Here is a 6,419-nt window from a genome sequence, read left to right as displayed (position 1 = left end):
CTATGAGTTCAGCATCCTCATTGCGAAAATATCATGAACCGAAGCATTATTGGTAATAAATTTGGAAGATAATTCTAATACCTACAATAATAAATGTTCGTCAACTCCCCTGAGCATGACGTTTTAGAAGGGCATGCCAATAACAGGAGTGTAAGCACAGGGTATATCAAAAATTGGGAAAATTTGGAATTGGTGTGTTCGTGATTTGGGGGTGCATTAATGTATGGGTGGGATGGGCGGGTTTAGTACTTTATCGAAGGCTATTTTCGCAGCTAATACTGTCGACAGTGTTGCGAAAAGACTTTAAGCTTAGTTTACGGATGTGGACCGCAAATTCGCGGAAAGCTTGTTGAAAACGGTTGGGAATAACCTCACAGAACTGTCAGCCTTTTCAAGTCGCTGCAGTAAGTTGAAAAACCCCCGCATGTTGTTCCGCGCTTAAAAAATCTTGCTACTGCAGATGAGCCCCTCGGAATTCTGAGAAAAATGAAAAAGCATGCATCAAGCAGCGCCGTGTATTATTACAGCGAAGCTGTCTATGTATAGAGGAACCGTTGGCGTGTGAGTGAGCAGAAAAACCTCCAACCCGTGGAGTGGGCATGCACGAATGAGACACAGTGTAAGTTGCGCCGTGCAGCAAAGGAAAATAAAACGTCTGGGTCTCTGGCGGTGAAGCGCACCACGGCCAAGTGTTTGGGACGTACTTGTCGAGAGATGGGGAGAGAGAGAGTGACAGAGAGAGACAGAGAGAGAACGTTTATTTGAGCTGTAAAGATGTAAGAGTGGATTCTTATTTCAAGAAGGCTTGTGTATACCGCGACCACGTAGGCCGAATTACAAGGGGTTCCTGGTCAACAAATCTCCCACTAATCAGGGGAAGGGGGAAGCCACAAAGGAAAGAGAACACTCTCGCAGTGGAGCAGCGGCGGGAATGCGAGCGTCGCCACACGTTGCCGAAGTGGCGGAGAGAATGAGAGCGCGCCCGTGCCACCGAAAGTAACCGTTGCCATCGGTTCGGCGGCTCCAAAAGCAGAACGGGGCTGCGATGCCGAGCGCGAGCGTCAACGTCGCTCCGTTACGGCGGTGCTGGAGGAAGAGCAAACCCGCGACGCCAAGCGCGAGAGATGGCTTCGTGACGGTGACGACTCTGCGGCGAGAAATATTCGTGCGAAATGTGATATTTATGCAGTCGCATGGTTGAACCGTCGTGTCGCCAATACAGTTTCACTGGTCAACAAATGTTCTCGTTCACCTGTGATTCTGTACGAGATTTGCGTTTTTTCAGTATCATTTATTGCACCAGGTCGCGCTGACCCATTATTTTCGCGCGACGCACAAGTTGCAGCGTGCGGATCAGCTCGTGCTCAATTATTTAAGCACCTTGAACGAAGTCGCACGACTTGGTTTAGGTGCCAGCGCTTATAATCGTTTAGGAAGTTTCTTCATGGTGCGTAACGAAATTAGGGAAACAGCAATCGTTCCTGCTGGCATGCTTACAGCTAAGCTTTGGAACCACTGGTATTGCATCTACCATCGCGTGGGCCGCCACGTTATCTTTGTTTTTCGTATGTCAACTATAATACGAGAACCACCCCTACTGAAACGTTCCGTATATACGGAATTATGGGAATACGGAGTTCATACGGATTATGCCGGCCCCAAGCACACCGAAAGTAGATGTTAGTATAAAAAACAGGGAATCACATTAGTGGGCGCAATAAAAACGTTTGGCACAGGTTTCGTGTTTTTATCTCCAATAATACGCAAAATGATGCTCCGTATGTTTTCCGTATACTCCGTATATACGGAATTCATACGGACAATGATTTGGCGGTTCTAGTAAACTTACAGATATAAAATTGGTGTCAAATTTTTGGATAAGTATGCACTATTTCGTTCACATATGTTTCTCAAAAATATTCTGCGTTTTGTTGCTGCTTTGTGTCATTCTAGGAAAGTACTCCGTATTCCCATATTTCCGTATATACGGAACTTTTCAGGAGGGACCGGATACTAACTAATCACCCGCATGCTCCACCCCACGCAAGTCATGGGACCACGATACTCACGAAACACCAGAGCATCGTTACATCCTTCGCAGCTGAGGTCGTCGATGGGCTGGATGTCATAAGCGCCTTACTGGGTGCGGTTGTACCCGATTATGGCCTCGAGGAAGTAAATCGTGAACGCATTTCTTAGTCAGATAGCAACCCGCTCTAACAACGCTTTACATCCGAGAAATTTGGCTACAATAGGCATTCGCAACTGCTATGACAAATACGTCAGATCTTAGGTCACCAATACCCTGACCCCAAGAACCTGCTTCAGGGGAGCTTCTCCACTTTCTTACTCAAGGTATGGTCGCTGTTGCAGTTCCTTGCGAGGAGCCGCTTACCCGTCTTGCCGGCCTAGATGACCACGTGTTAATCTACTTCCCTCTTCAAGGACCGCGCCCTGGACAGAATCAAGGACCCCGTTCTGGGAAGACCAGGAAATTTTAAAGCGAAGCTTTCTTTGCTTCACTGATGGCGACCGTTCGCTCCAAAACGCACTACAGGAAAACCAACTTTCTTTCACGATGATCACGATAATCGTAGGTGAAGTAAAAAATATCTGAGCCGTCTTTGTCGTTACAGAAAGGGGACGATGATGCTGATATCGTGGGTGAAGCGAAATATAGTTGAACGACATTGCTTGATAAGGGGGCAATATTCATGATTGCGGGGGAAGTGAAAAATGGCCGAAGGGTAACGATCAAAGTTTAATTTGCCAGTGACCAAGGTCCAAACTCAGACGGCAACGAACAAATTCGTCACGAGATTGGACTTTCATTCGTTAGACGAACGGGCGTTTGGACTTTTTTCGTCAACTACGAAGTTTCTAAGAACGCTGTATACCTATACTGTGTAGCTGTACTGCTGTATTTCAGGTGGATGTCATCGCACCAACAGCTTCGCTGGCCATCCACTATTGAAGGACAAGATGGCTTTTCGATTTTTAGTGCGAATCATTAGAACGTTCACGCGATCGGACATCCGTTTTTCGGCAGGCTACAATAATTTGGGGTGGAGCCAAAGAAGAGGAGAAGAGTCGGAAAAACATGAAGGACTGTTAAGCTCCGCATTAAGGAGTGGAACATGATCGCCTCAGCGGAGCCCTTTTGCATCCTCTTATTAGCTCCGCATATGCGCTGGACTCACATGGTGACCCAGTTCTTATGACGCACCTCTGCTTTATTTTCTCAGAGCATGGCTTTGTGCTAATTGTTCGTTCCATCACGCAATCTTCACATTCTACAATGCTCTTCACTCCACAAAGTTTCCTTTTACATTGTTTCTCGCCCCGCTTTATTCTGCCTTATGGCTTCCGCACGCCTAGCCAACGTCGCTACCTTTTTGACTTCGTTATTACGTGGCTGACTCCGTGTACACGCAGGAGCTGCGGCAGACAGACCGCAGCCAACATCACGCGTTGTCGTCCAGAGGGCTAGCTGGGGCTCCGCGGCAGCGTACAGGCGGTCACAGAATAAACCGGACCAAGCGAGCGGTGCGCGAAAACTATCGGCGCGACACCTTCCGGCCCAGCGCCTGCTGTCGAGATAGCGGAGGGCGCATGCGTGTCCCTCCCTATAGTTTGTGCATGTCAGTTTCCTTGATTTCGGCTGCAGCACTTCGTTCCTGTCGAATGCGACGCGCGGCGGCGCCTTTCCCGGCGCACCTACCCAGCGGGCGTGATGCTTGGCAGCAGCCGGCAGCGTGGGACATGCGCTGATACCGCGTAACGTTGCGTTCATCTGAAAATGTTTGTTCGGCGCTCTTTTTATCATTTTATTGACTCGAATGCTAACTGGCGTTGAAGAAAGGCTGCGATAAAGATTCACACATGACTGAACCAGTGCTGGTCGTTATGCGACGAACACACAGTTGATTGCAAGAACTGAAAACAGCGATGGTTTATTCGCTTCGGAAAAATAGACCGAAATACACAACTGTCGGTGTGAGTGAATCGCTATCGAAAAGCAATTAGGCGTTTCCTTCTTTGTCACCCAGTGAACAGTGATAGCTACAAAGCGTATAAAGCACGTAACCCGTCCTGCATGGCCATATTCGTGAAGAATGCTGTCCCGCGTCCCAATCGAGCAACGGAGGCACATCGTTCGACTTTTCATCGAAGGGACGACCCGTCTCCTCCCACCGGACAAATGTTCAATAAAGTCATTTCTCTCTCTCGCTCTCTACTCAGCGGGAAATTTGCCGCCTCACCGGGAGGACTAGGACTTCTGTAAGCCGCATTATTCAAGCCTACCGCGATGATCAGGGCAGACTTATTGACGCTGAGCGCAGCGGGTGGCCTAAAGTCACCAGTGAGGAGCAGGAACTACTGATTGTCGCAGCCGCTGTGGCAGATCCCTTCCATGCCACGCAACTCTCGAGTCCCGCCTCCTTCAGTCGTCTTCGAATTGTCTCGCAAGAGACATTCAATGACAGCTCCTGTCGAATTTCTTTTGCAGACAGGAAGGGATCTGCCACAGCGGCTGCGACAATCAGTAGTTCCTGCTCCTCACTGGTGACTTTAGGCCACCCGCTGCGCTCAGCGTCAATAAGTCTGCCCTGATCATCGCGGTAGGCTTGAATAATGCGGCTTACAGAAGTCCTAGTCCTCCCGGTGAGGCGGCAAATTTCCCGCTGAGTAGAGAGAGAGAGAGAGAAATGACTTTATTGAACATTTGTCCGGTGGGAGGAGACGGGTCGTCCCTTCGATGAAAAGTCGCACGATGTGCCTCCGTTGCTCGTTTGGGACGCGGGACAGCATTCTTTACGAATATGGCCATGCAGGACGGGTTACGTGCTTTATACGCTTCGTAGCTATCACTGTTCACTGGGTGACAAAGATAGCAATTCGATAGCAATTCGATAGCTTTTCGATAGCAATTCACTCACACCGACAGTTGTGTATTTCGGTCTATTTTTCCGAAGCGAATAAACCATCGCTGTTTTCAGTTCTTGCTATCAACTGTGTGTTCGTCGCATAACGAGCAGCACTGGTTCAGCCATGTGTGAATCTTTATCGCAGCCTTTCTTCAACGCCAGTTAGCGTTCGAGTCAATAAAATGATAAAAAGAGCGCCGAACAAACATTTTCAGATGAACGCACAGTTACGCGGTATCAGCGCATGTCGCACGCTGCCGGCTGCTCCCAAGCATCACGCCCGCTAGGTAGGTGCGCCGGGAAAGGCGCCGCCGCGCGTCGCATTCGACAGGAACGAAGTGCTGCAGCCGAAATCAAGGCAACTGACATGCACAAACTATAGGGAGGGACACGCATGCGCCCTCCGCTATCTCGACAGCAGGCGCTGTGCCGGAAGGTGTCGCGCCGATAGTTTTCGCACACCGCTCGCTTGGTCCGGTTTATTCTGTGACCGCCTGTACATATTTCCACTCTACTGACTCGTTGACGGATGGAAATTTCGGCTTCTCTAGATGCAGGAGCATTAATGTCAAAGCATGTATTTGAACACTTGGCGACACAATCCGCGGCCACGAAGCCGGTTTATGCTCTTCTGTCTCCATACCCGGCATAGGTAACACAACGCCTTCGGGTAAACACTACCCGTGGTGTTCATACAACATGAGGCGAGTCGCAAGCGTCCGGTCGTATCTATTAGTCAAGAGTTTCGTGTCACAATACCACCTCCACCACCTTCTCGCGAACGTGTGGGGTCGAATGTGCTCGAACGGTGTTGGCAGTGCGCCACGCCCTAGCGCCACGAGATGCTCTTCGTTCATAGTCAAGTCAGGACATGATCACGTGTTTCGCTGTCGTGTTGTTGTCACAAAAAAGCAATGCTGAATCATCATTGTAGGAGAAATGTGATTGATGGCCGTTTAAATATTTTATGCACATCTAGTGACAGCATTCGCTACCATTTATCTGGATGATTCTTACAATTCTATCTTCAATGTTGCCTTGAGTATAATTGATTGATGTATCGGATGGATCATTTGCATTTGGTAGGCAAATTATGAAAATCCACTACTCCTTCGTCGAAACGACAACGATGGGGTAACGCAAAGCTTTCCAAAATCAAGTCCAACGCCAAACGAACCAAACCAGAAGCGAGCAGACCCACATCACTCCACTTTAACATAAACATAAAGTACAGTAACCCATGCTGAATTCGAAGTTGTAAAATCAGCTGAAAAGTTTGAGATAAGCGGAGTTTAGTTAAGCGAAATTCCCAAATTTGCGGCCAGGTCACTGAATTAAGCGCTGATGGTGGTAGCAAACGCTCCACTGCACAGGAAAGCTTTCGGAATAAAGGCAAAAAACTTCGCAGGAAAAACAAATTTTTATTATTGCGGAATAAAGAACTGTATGATCCCCGCCTGTTTTGCGTTCGAATCTAGTCCCAGAAAAGTA

Source organism: Haemaphysalis longicornis, unplaced genomic scaffold (genome assembly GCF_048455015.1).
Source record: "Haemaphysalis longicornis isolate Haplotype H1 unplaced genomic scaffold, Haemaphysalis longicornis Haplotype H1 scaffold_78, whole genome shotgun sequence".
In the NCBI taxonomy this organism is placed as follows: Eukaryota; Metazoa; Arthropoda; class Arachnida; order Ixodida; family Ixodidae; genus Haemaphysalis; species Haemaphysalis longicornis.
Note: the sequence above shows the minus strand (reverse complement) of the source record.